Source organism: Branchiostoma lanceolatum, chromosome 3, assembly GCF_035083965.1.
Source record: "Branchiostoma lanceolatum isolate klBraLanc5 chromosome 3, klBraLanc5.hap2, whole genome shotgun sequence".
Classification (NCBI taxonomy): Eukaryota; Metazoa; Chordata; class Leptocardii; order Amphioxiformes; family Branchiostomatidae; genus Branchiostoma; species Branchiostoma lanceolatum.
In genome coordinates this window covers 33,393,240-33,406,390 of record NC_089724.1, presented here as the reverse complement: position 1 = coordinate 33,406,390, position 13,151 = coordinate 33,393,240, and positions in this window count along the sequence as shown.

Genomic DNA, 13,151 nt, shown 5'->3' with positions numbered 1-13,151 from the left:
TATGGGCGTTGGAGGAGGCGGGAATATATACATATGGAAGACATACACACTACTAATGATTAAATATGACATGTGCCCACTACCACTGACACAATGCCTTCATTGACTATATGGGCCTTGGAGGAGGGAAGGAATGAGGTGGAGACAGGGAGGAAACATGCATACATGATATGTAGGCATCCTTCCATCTTGTCAGATGATGGTAGCACTCATATATCTATATCACACATGATATAGATATATGAATACATCCCTCTTCAAAGAAAGAGATCTAGAGGACATATACATAGATCTTAGACATATACACACACCCGATACATAGATATAACAGATACATGATACAATCGCAAGACCATTCTTATTTGCTGTATATTTATATACTATAACGACCATAAACACACATTATATTTATACTTCAAACATTAAAATAATCATATCTATATGTCTACCAATATGCTAGGGCGGTGCCCTCCGCTCCTGGTGACCCCTGACATGCACCGCCCGATAGCGCCGCCCGAAATGCGCAACTTTCTCCCCCTACTATACTACTTAGGCGATTGTCTTGATGTTTTATGCTGTTTTGATGATTGAGCTGCCGTTCACCATCATCAAATTTGGCTCAAAACTTCCAGCGTTTTTCTCGGGTTCGAAATTCAAATTGTATCCTATTTATCATGCGTAGCCCTAGGTCCTCCTGTGTGAGTGATGCGGAGAATCGTCGTCTGAAGCCTAAAGGCACCTATGTGCTGAGGCGACCGCCCTAAAGCGGGCGCATACCTCTAGCCAAGCAGAAACATGTCCGGGGAGGGCGGGTGGGTACGCTTCAGGCTCCAGACGTGGCCGGAGGACCCGGAGCTCACATGAAAGTGTACTATAGGGCACTATACCTTATTTACATAGGGGGTATGACGTCACACCGTCTGACCAATGGCTGTGCATGTTAAATAGTATCATATTTATCATGCGTAGCCCTAGGTCCTCCTGTGTGAGTGATGCGGAGAATCGTCGTCTTTCGCTTTCGCCGTTTCTGGCTGTTGAGCCCATTCCTTCCGTTTTATTCTCCACATCAGAACATACTAAGATACTTGATGCCTTCTCACCTCCCCCTCTCTCATCTTAACTCTTCCCAATCATCCCTTGCTCATCTCCCTTATTCTTATCTTTATCACCCCTCCCTTATCTTACCCCTCTCTCATAAGATGTCCACTCTCATGCCACTCTCACTTTTGTCCTACCCCTTCCTCATCGCGCATCCATCCTACCACCAGCCTTTCCTTACCTAAACCCCTCTCTTACCATCCCAAACCTAAGAAAAACTAATCTTCCCCCTCCGATGCCTTTCTAACAGTTTGTACCGCATAATTCTTAATACCTTATTCCGACAAAGTCTCAGTCCCGGACGAGTGCAGTTATCGTTCAAATCCCTCAGACAAAACCGCCTTCTATAGCCGGAACCAGTCTGAACTCCCTATTAAACCTCTCTGTTAGGGTAAGTAGCGAAACAATTTCGCCTCACCAATTGGTGTTGTCTGACCCTACATCTCACATCAAAGCTCAACACTTTTCGCTGCCATAAAAGCAGAACGACCACACGCCGCCTCATGGGCAGACAACAATGAGGCATTCAAATCCACCGATAAACCTGGAATTCTACGTTCCCTTGTTACAATGACTTACCAAAAAAGGTTTAACCGTGTCAGAGACTGCGCCGTATACCCAACGCCTGCTTGAACTTGAACCGCGCCCTTCATGACCAGATGGATTAAAGCCTTCCTTAGACCTTACCCACTCAAGCTGGACTGTCCGATACTATTACCATGGAACATATTCCGACTCCACCTATACCCCTGATTTTCCCTGCAAAAATTACCAGAGCCACGCGCTCCGCTGGCTCTTAAGGCTGAAAATTAGTGGATGACTTGACCTGACAAAACCCCCAAATTCAGTCCTCCCAACATTCAACAGCCCCTTAACAACATGAGACTACGCCCAAAGACAAACAAAATGTTGCATATCCAATTCAGGAAGACTCATGTCACACACCATCGGTTTGCTCCCAGAAAAAGGGGAACATTCAACGAATGAACATTACGAGGGTGATAGGCGTTATCCCCCAGGCTGAACTCTAAGAAAACTCTTACCAGGACTCAAAGCGTACCAAACAAAACAGCGCCTATACTTCCTCAGGAAGGTATAGCCCCTTCATCTCTGCAATAACGACCCTATTACGGTGTATACCTCCCACACTCATCACGTTCTCGAAAATGCCGCTTCAGACAGCCAAATACGTGGATAAGTGAAAAAGATCGAGGGGGTCGAACAACCGCCACCCTGCGTGTGGAATATACCTCCTACGCCACCGCCTACTCCCAACTGGAACTGCTACCCATCCGCTCACCGCGTAGAACTCTGAGACATTCACTGAGATACTCGTCCGATCAGGGCAACTTTTTAGCAACTACTGCTATCAACTAGAGGAAACAACAATGTTCCCGGTCGCGACCGTCAAACAAACCTGACCCTCACCATGACTGGACTGGATATTATACGAACAGTGTATACCTGGACGGACCAGCTCTCTGAACGCCCAATAGTAATCTGACGCCACTTAAAGGAGTCCTAAACTCCAGAAGGCAGTGTTATTTTCCATTAAATTATATATCAATTAATACATAATCAGCTGATTTTTTACAAAATTCTGCTTGTGGTGAATTACACAAGGTGTGTTTTTTAAAACAATATTATACCCACTAACCCCCTGCAGACCCTACCCATGTATTCCCTATGTGTTAACATACATATTTGATCATGGATATTATCGGCATATATGAGGGCGGTTAAGCACAAGAAGAAGGCAAATTGTTGATAAGATAAAAAAGAACACATAGCAAGACGAGTTTTTCTTAACCACCCTGACATTCTTTTTGTAATCTAACTTTTGTCAGTCATTGTCAGGCACATTGTATTGAGCCATAGGCTGAGGTTGTTTGGAGGGTCACCTGGGGAGTTTGGTAGATACTGAATGATTTTTGATGCGCACGGTACTAGTGGGTACTTTATCGTATACTGTAAAAAATGTCCATTTTTACTTCCTAAAATCATCATCTATTGGAAAATAACTCACCCCTCTGGAGTTTAGGACTCCTTTAAGGCCCTTCTGGCCGCCCTGTTCCCTTTTCCCCCGAAATAAAACCATTCCCAAATGTACAAAACCTTACGGGCTCCAACTCCGACCTTTCACAGCCCAGCTCGCTACGAGTGTATTTTACCGACATCTGGACGTCGTCGAAACCAAAACTTCCATAAAAACTTGCCAACCATGTCATACTCTCTCAGAAGGCTTCCCAAAGACTTCACGAGTAAGCCTTCCCCTTGTAGAGAAAACAAATTTGCTACCCCTGGTTTACCCACTCCGCCTAAAACACACAATGCCAGCTGCAGGAGTACTCGTTACACTGACTTACAAGTGGTGGGACTAACACTTTCAAGTTTGCGGATAATCTTGCCCTTTAACACACCATACCAACCCAGCGTCCGGAGCATTGTACTGAGACGCGATCTCGCGAGTCTGTACCTTCAGCAGCCTCAAACTGGCTTCCCCTAAACTCTAGACAAACTGCCGCCTTTACTTCACTTCCCTTCCACGATATCTTACCAGAGTTCTCTCCTGTGTCACCTGTCTCATCTGTGCTAGCCGTAGGTGTTGTACTTTCCTTTTCCCCGAAGTCATCCAGTAGTTAGCTCGTTCATGTGGAGATTGTCCTACGTCCTCTGCAAAAATCTTTCTCTCAACAGCCGCCAGGAGTGGAATCACCCCCTCTCAGCCACATGCAAATACCCACTCCAGCGTGAACAACAGACTCTGTTATCCCGCGCAAACTTAAGCTAAATATAAACATCAAAACTGTGGTGTGTGCAGTGCCGACATTCCTTCTTACCAATCCACGATCTCTTGTCAACAAAACTGACGGATTCCAGGCCGTTCTATCGAGCAATAACGTGGACATTGCTGCGATCTCTGGGTCCTGGTTTTCTCTTTCCACGCCACAAGAACGTCAGACGAGAGATACCCCGTGTACTCTAAATGTCGCACAGATCGTCGCGGCGGTGGGGCAGCAGTGTAGGTGCGCGACGGCATACCGTCCCGTGTCATATCTGAAATCACTGTCCCAGAACAGCTGGAATACCTGTGGGTGTACGTGCGACCACAACGCATGACTCGTCAGTTTTCGTCGATCACCGTACGCACCTCGTACTCACCGCCGCCGTCACCGCACGACGATTAACTCATAGAACACCTCATTTCATTTCCGGATCAACTGCGTACAGCTTTTTAGAACATTGGTATCGGCCTTCTAGGGGACTTCAATCAAAAGTATATCCCCAACATCCTCTTAGACCGTGCTCTCTCTCAGGATCTCTCAAGTTGTTCGGAACAGCACCAGGGGAAGCGCCAACCTTAATCTTATCGTGACAAAACCATGAAAAAGTGCTAAAAAACTACTGAAATCCTCCCACCGATTGAACTCAGTAACCACTGCCGTATCCTGGAAAGCTCAAGTGAAGCTGAAACAAAATGACTGTAAAAAGATGCTTACTCGTACCATTCACGAGCCTAATCTGAGCAACTTTGGGAGATGGACTACTACCCAACCTTGGAGAGAAGTTTTCACTGCAACCACGACTGACGAAAAGGCTGACGCCTTCTATAGCCCCCCTGACCTGTGCCATCGCCAAGTTCTGCCCCAACTAAAACTGTCAAACTACACCACAGTGACAAACCCTGCAAAACACCCAGAATCAATCACCTGATAAAGCAGAGACAGAGAACTTTCACGTCTGGAAGTCTCACCGTCACGTCTAAGTTCTACAGGGACAAGGTTCAAAGAGAGAGGGACGCAAGAAGGGCAAACCTAGGTCATGGTACAACGGTCTCAAGGCCATGTGAGACATGAACAAAAAGGCCAACTTGATCCACGCCCCCGGTATCGATCAAACCGACCACACTGCCATAGCCCCCGCCCTCAATGCTTAATTCGCGGATGTGTCTCAGTCACTGCCACCCTTGGAACTGCCATCTCTCCCGTCATTCCTACCGGCCAAACCTTTACCTGACCTCCAAGTCTTGAATGTTTACTCATACTTGCGGTCCACCAACAACTACAAGAGTCCCGGTCCCGACAACATGCCTGCCTGTATTCTAAAGGATTTCGCATGTGAACTGAGCACGCCTCTCTGTGACTTACACAACACATTCAGTCAGGTAAGGCATCGTTTCTAGTCACTGAAGGGAAGCTAACGCAGTTCTCCTGCCAACGTCCAGTCAACCAAACATCGACGAACTCCGACCCATATCACTTATTCCAAAGTCGTCTAAACTCAGTGAACGCTTCGTGGCAGATTGGATAGGACAAAATATATTTAAAAGACTAGATCCCCGCCAAATTTGCGGCAGGAAATAAAGATCGACGACACACGCTCTGGTCAACCTTGGTTGACTTCCTGCGCGAATCCATGTCATTGCCAAAGTCAGTCTGTACACTTGTTACCACCGACCTGTCTAAAGCATTTGACAAGGTTGACCACACAAATGCTATTCGGTCCTTGCTAGACATCGGTGTTCGCCCGGCAGTGATACCCTGGATCCGTAGCTTCAAGACTGAGCGGAGGCAGAGGGTGGTCTACCAGGCCGCGTTCCCAGAACAATTAACAAGGAACAATTCTCGGACCTGTCATCTTTATTTGTGTGTGACGTAAACCACTGCGTAGTCGTTCATCTTACCCAGCCCTCTTAAAGTCAACTGCAAGAGCAATTTCAACACACGTCGTCTTTAAATTGCCGATGGGCTTATGCCAGGCTTCTGTCACACGCGGTTTCCCTCAGTCTATGTCCTATCCCTGCCTGTGTAAAAAACAGGGTGGGGTGTAACGAAGCCAACCCATGCTTCACTCTCCTTTTAAGACCTCTTCCCAAAAGAGTAAAATAAAGGCGCTATGACTGGACCGACGATAGCCTGTCAATTAAGTCACACAAAAAATAGTGACTTGCAATTGAGCTTGTAGTCTGCCCGCGGGGCCCGACGGTGCACCGCCCAGGACTTTCTCAGTGAAGCCACCAAATGGTGACTTGAGCTCGTAGCTTTCCCGCGGCACCCCACGGTGCCCCGCCTGGGACCTTCACCACGAAGTCGCAAAAATGGTGACTTGAGCTCGTAGCCTGTCCCCTCGGGATTCTCTCCGGCTCTCGGTTAAACCACACATTTTTACTTGAGCTCGTAGCCTGTCCCTCCGGGACCCTCACTGTCTCTCGGTTAAAACACACATTTACTTGAGCTCGTGGCCTGTCCCTCCAGGACCCTCACTGTCTCTCGGTTAAAACACACATTTACTTGAGCTCGCAGCCTGTCCCTCCGGGACCCTCACTGGCTCTTGGTTAAAACACACATTTTACTTGAGCTCGTAGCCTGTCCCTCCAGGACCCTCACTGTCTCTCGGTTAAAACACACATTTTACTTGAGCTCGTGGCCTGTCCCTCCAGGACCCTCACTGTCTCTCGGTTAAAACACACATTTTACTTGAGCTCGTGGCCTGTCCCTCCAGGACCCTCACTGTCTCTCGGTTAAAACACACATTTTACTTGAGCTCGTGGCCTGTCCCTCCAGGACCCTCACTGTCTCTCGGTTAAAACACACATTTTACTTGAGCTCGTGGCCCGTCCCTCCAGGACCCTCCCCGGCTCTCGGTTAAAAAAACCACATTTTATTTTACTCGGGCTCGTAACCCGCTGGAGGCACTCACCTTCACCAAGCCCCAACCAACTTCTTTTTTTTTTTTTTTTTTTGCCCTGGCAACTTCCGGCCCTTGGCATTTTCACAAAACAGACAGGCCTTCCTCCAGCCCGTACCTCTCACACGGCACTTTCTCCCGCTGGAGGCACTCTCTCAGAACTCACTGAGACGAGCACGAATGAAAAAATGGACGGCAAATGAAGCAAAAAAAAGGTAAGCAAACTGGAACCAAAAGCTCCGCAAGTAAAACAAACTCACGTTTACGCGGAGAGCGTCAGTCCCTAGGGTTGTCCGCGGATCCACGAGGGCAACAGAGGAGGTCGAACCAGGCCCGCGGGCTGTCCATGTGCTTCCGCATGCTGCATCTTGGTGGTAGGGTTCGTGTCAGTTGTAAAGAACGTCAAGATCCACCATTCCTGTACACACATAATGCAGATCATTAGAACATGGCCGGGATCAGGTCAAAACACGATCAACCAAACATACCCCCGACAACCGTTCACACAACTCGATTAACCAACAACACATCTCCGCTCTTTTTTTCCCCCCTGCCTGGTCCCCAAAGGTGAGCAAGCCACGATAACATGGGCAGCCCAGGCCTTTCATGCCTCACAACCGTCACAAGCTGTCGCACCACTGACAGAAAACAAAACACCACAATCTTACACACGTACCGGTGACGGAAACAAGTAAGGCATGAGAATAAAAAATGCACATGTCGGTAACCTGTAACCTGGGGAACTGCCGCCCGAATCCGCTTAAGCCCAAGGCAGGGGGATGCTGCAACACGACGATACAGGAAAAACATCCCGTCTTGGTGGACAGTCCCGGCACTGAGCTAGAGCAAAGCCCACCACGAGGAGACAGACGAAAACTCTGCCTCGCAAAAATGGAGACAAACATGTCATTTTTAGAGCCAAAAATAACATGAAAACGTCAACACTCTCAAACTGCAACACTCAACAACGTAAACTGCGTGCCTCCCTTGCTCTTAAAAGCGAAGGATGGCAACAGATTCTAACCCTCACAAAAAACAATCCCAAAATGGCCATCTTGCTGTTCTGAGATTTGGGCACCAAATCTAAACAGAAAATCCACGGCTCCAGCCTGCAACGGTCACCAAAAACGGAAGAAAAAACATCATAACAGCCGACCTCTAAGTCTGCGTCGCTCATCCACGTTGGTTGTAGGTATCCCTGGCCTTCCACCGCAAAGGATGTCACTGGATTCTATCCCTGAAAGAAAATTTCCTCGAGGTAGCCATCTTGCTACCCAGCGCCTCGGCCACCACTGCTGTCCGTCAATCCTCAAATCTGGCTCGAAGGTTCACCAAAACACACAAATACCATACAAAAGATACAAACGTACAAGCAAAACACACACCCAAACTGGAAAAAAGCGCCTCTCGCCCATCTCCGAAGAGGATTGAAGTGGATTCTACACGGCCACTGAAAATGAAAGACAACCACGCTCTAAGGCGACCGAACGTAAACCACGGCCTCAAACTTACCTCAAAATGACCACAACCACAACATAAAACGACCACAAAAACACATCTAGAAAAACGGAAACTGGGACAAAACACTTACCGTCAACTAGAACTACCCGGACAAAAGAATTCTCTCACAAAACGCAACCAGAACCACTTAAAACGAGAAACAACAAAGCATAGCGCCACGCCACAAAGCGCTACTATACGCCCAACCTTATGGGAAACATCAGAGTGCCGCGTAGCCGAACAAACGCCTCGGGCTTTTACATAGGGAGTATGACGTCACACCGTCTGACCAATGGCTGTGCATGTTAAATAGTGTTCGATCTGACATAATTCAAACTTTAAAATGTTGCCATCTGTTGCCAGTTGCAGGTTTCTATTGTAAACCCCGACATTCCACAACTTACCCCTTCGCATTGGAAATAAACTATTTGTTGTCTAAAAAACATTTTCTGTGTAGGATATCTTTACTGATGATGATATCTATACTAACATTAACGAATTCGAAGCCACCGAAGTCATTCTTGGTTACCTTGCTTGCCCAATGTTGCAGGGATTATTTTCGCTAGTATCGATTACAATTCCACTTAGGAATTTTGTGATAGACCAACCAAAATGAAAGCACAGGAGCCACAAAGTCAACAGACCAGTCTGCTTAATGTAAATACATAGATTTTCACCGAAAAGGAATATGGCGAAGCTCGGGCGAACTTGGGTCTTAACGACGCCCGGCCGACAACTAGGCGTGCTTCGGCAAGTTTCTAATGAATTTCTACTTTGAACTTGGTATTCGTTTTGTGGGAAAATAGATGCTGTTTCAGAAAGTCAAGTTTTAGCCTTGTCTCAGTTTGGAATATAAAAACATGCCCAAAATCATTCAACATCTGGATTAAAACACAGTTGCCTGAGTCACTATTTTTGGCGTGTCTTGACATTCAAACAAGCTAGCAAAGACGCTCGCTTTAAGCTAACGAGTTCGGACGACCTACGAAAAAAAAACCTTAGTCTCAAATCGTCGGATTGCCACCCAACTATTAACTGTGTGTTAGTCGCTGCTCGGGTGAACTACGGGCAACCTTTTGACCAGCTCTTCGAGCTTAAAATCGTCACCGACATATTGCATAATTTGGGAGCAGCTCTCCGTTCACTGGGCATAAAAAAATCACCCGAAGCCCGGGTTTATCGACAAGGCGACAAAACGACAACGAAAGGCAATATTAACTCCTAAAGTTTGATGCTCAAATCATGGTACAAAAGGAACAGCTCACCTTCGAAATTTATCTCGATTGTCCTATCAAGCGAGACGAAATTGGCTTTCTTGCCGTGAAATCGTGAGGAACAGTTGTTGCTTGTGTTCAGCTGCGCGCTCACAGTGGTGAGACGTGTAATTATATGTGAAAAACAGCTCGAGCCCTTCCCCTTATTTGAATGCCGTTTGTTTTGCAACAGTTAATTGTCTGCTCTAATAATTGTGGGGGAGGTTTATTCATTGACTCTCAACCTCCACCAATAAGGCTTAGCGCCTTTTTTTATCTTCGACTGGAAGGTTATTGCTTCGGGGGGGGGGGTCTGTATCTATCTCTCTGTCTGTTTGTTTGTTTATTTGTCTGTTTGTTTGTTTGTTTGTGAACAGAAAAACGTACGGAGTCGTGGATTGATCTTAACGACATAAGGTATGTTGGTAAGTATTTTCGTGATAGCGTGCGCAGTTGAGCTGCTCTTCAATTGGTCAAATCGGGCTCTTGGGTTCTAAATCGAAATTGTTTATTTATCATTTGCATCAGGCCAGGGCCGAGAGCAAACACATAACATCACAGACAAAAACTGTGGTAGATCCGACGTAATTTGAGCTGAAGTCGTGCTCCGTTTGGGTTCACCTGTGGTCAGGGAAAATGCGGGTTTCCATAATTGATTGAAACTTGACCCTGACACAACACGCCATTTCCCACTGGGCGCCTAGTATTAGAAACAAGCTTTTTTTTTTCTTAAAACAAATATAAACCATTTTCTGGGTAGTATATCTATGCTGACATTTTGTTGTTGGCATGTAACCTGCAGCGAAGCTATCGGAGTCATTGTTGGTGACCTTGTTTACGCCGGTATCAATCACCCCTCCCCCACCCCCCATCCGTGCGGCATGGCATGATTTAAGCACAAGATGTTAAAATTAACTCATTGAGGGATTAGATGATCGGCAACTGATATCTTGACTTTTGTCTTTGGGATTTTACTGTACTGCTGCAATTTCAACTATCGGGTCTTTCGACTGTGAAAACATTTGGATTTTTACCTTTACTCTGGCCGTAAAAATAGAAATTAAAGAATCCCTTAGATGGAAAAGTTTAATCGTACTGTCATTTCCCCAAATGTACAAAACATCAGGATTTACAATAAAGTTTAGAGCCAATAGAAATCAGGTATTTGGATTTTGGTCGACTGAACACCCTTTCTTAATCAATCAACCAACCAAGCAAATGTCGGAATGAATTCAGGCAAGGATATGCAGCACAGGACAGTCATGTATACGTAGTGGCTAATGCCTTCTCAATTTGAGAGGTTCTCTTTTAATACTTGAGCAGTAAAATGAATTTTGTCAACTTGAAGTCTGTTATTTATTTACCGTTAGCGTAGGCTCCCTCGGGACCGAGCATGGCGAGCCGGTTAACCTATACCTCTCTAGCTAGTCATTGGGACAGTATATTAGCAACCGACGGACTCTCTTCGGCACAAACAGTCGGTTGTATGCTAAACTGCATTCTAAAGAGATTAAGTTAGAGCAAATCTTACTGATACTACGCCAGTAACGCCACACTTTTCAAGGCCAAGAAAACTATATTCAGTCATAAGCACAGTTTTTGTCTTTATACATGACCACGAAAGTCAATAGGAGTTAATACTAACTTTCACGGCTTTTCTAATGTAAGATTCTTTCTAGGAAAAAGCAACAATGAAAGTCACTATTAATTCCTATAGAGTTTGACATCATGGTACAATAGGGAAGGCTTAAAAAGTTATCCAGATTATTCTTTTGAGCGTGACAAAGTATATTTTTCTTACCGGGAAGTAGTGAAGGGCATCTGTTGCTTGTGATCGGCTATAGCTGTGTGCTCTTGATATTGAGAAGTATATCATAGAAATGTGGAAAACAGCTCGAGCCTTTCCGCCTATTTGTATGCCATTGGTTGCGTATAACAGTTGATTGTCTACTCTATTAATCGTCGTGGAGGTTCTTGGATTCACTCTTAACCTTTCTTTGAGAGAAAGCAATCAAACAATCTTCAAGAATAAAGTTTAGAGCTTATGCAAATACTATTTCTAATTAGTGGGTATAGCGTCGGGCAACTTTACAAAAGGCTACATGTAAGTAACCTGGCTTCTCCTTCAAACATCTTTCTGAAGTTTCTGATAATCACATTAGAATTTCCAAAGGAGATTGTGATAATTTTGTGTTTATAGTTCACTCGACACTACTGATATGGGATTGAAATATATTGCTAGATTTTACCCCATACCAAAGTTGTAGGACTGAAATGCATGTATATTGGTATTTGCTTTTAATTATTTGTTTATATATCGCTCCACAAAACAGGCATGTGCGTATGTGTGTGTGTGAGTGTGTTTGTGTGTGTGTGTGTGTATGTGCGTATGTGTGTGTGTGTGTGTCAGTGCGTGTGTTTGTTTGTGTGTGTGTGTGAGTGTGTGTGTGTGTGAGTGTGTTTGCGTGTGTGTGTGTGAGTGTGTGTGCGTGTGAGTGTGTGTGTGTGTGTGTGTGTGTGTGTGTGTGTGTGTGTGTGTGTGTGTGTGAATTTTGATTATATATGGTGTGTAGGTATAGCTGGTGCTAACAGGAAGAAGTGGTGTAGGTTAGGGCCCTCTAGCAGCTTATTCTTGTGCGATTTAACCGGTCCCCAATATACAGAATTACCAGCGTAACTGAATTGTACACTGTAGAATATTAAGGTACGTCTTTTCAAAACATGTAAAAAAAATTAAAAGTACATACTATTCATCTTAATATTCTACAGTGTACATATCTGATAGAAAAAGAACAAAGAATGATGAACACAAAATTTTTATTAGTTAAAAGTTAATATCTCAGAAAAATCTAATGTGGTGTTCGTATGTTTTTTTCATAAAACAGCAAAAGGTATATAAAACTAAATTCAGTCATAAGTACAAAATGCTTTCATTAAACATAACTACCAAACTCATTAGTAGTTCATGCTAACTTTCGTGTTTTTTTCCAATATAAGAAATGCAGGATTATTTGGGAAATGTAGTAACCAACATTCAACACCAATAGAAGAAAAATTACAAACTCTATACGCCTGTGCACCTATTCATTTATTTACGACAAGAGAAACGATGACAGCACCCTCGTCTACTGCAGATATTGTTAACATCCATTTTGTGAATAGTTTCATCAGGAAGGAAAAAAGTTCTCTTTAACACACCCACCAAGTTTATACGTCGCCAACGGTTCGTTGGGCGGTCTGCCACCTCCCTAATTGTGATTATGACTGGTTCTGATAGGTGTCTATACTGCGGGTCGAAATATCCGGTCCAAAACGTAAACAAACGTCACGACTGAGCAGAATATATATATACAAGATTCATTGTACTTTGTATAGGAACTTTCGCAAAACATAGAGGGGGGGGTCAAGAATTACATTTAAAGCTAGACTAGAAGACCACAAAAGGATGCAGACAAGACTAAGGTTGCATGGAAGGAACGGCAAATCAAAATTTATTGCACAACAATCGTTACAAGTACAACGTAAGGCAAAGCTTATTCAAGGCTACTGGCTAATTTACAGTACAATCTTCTCGTAGATTCTAAGCCAAAGTATTATTGACATAAGAGACAA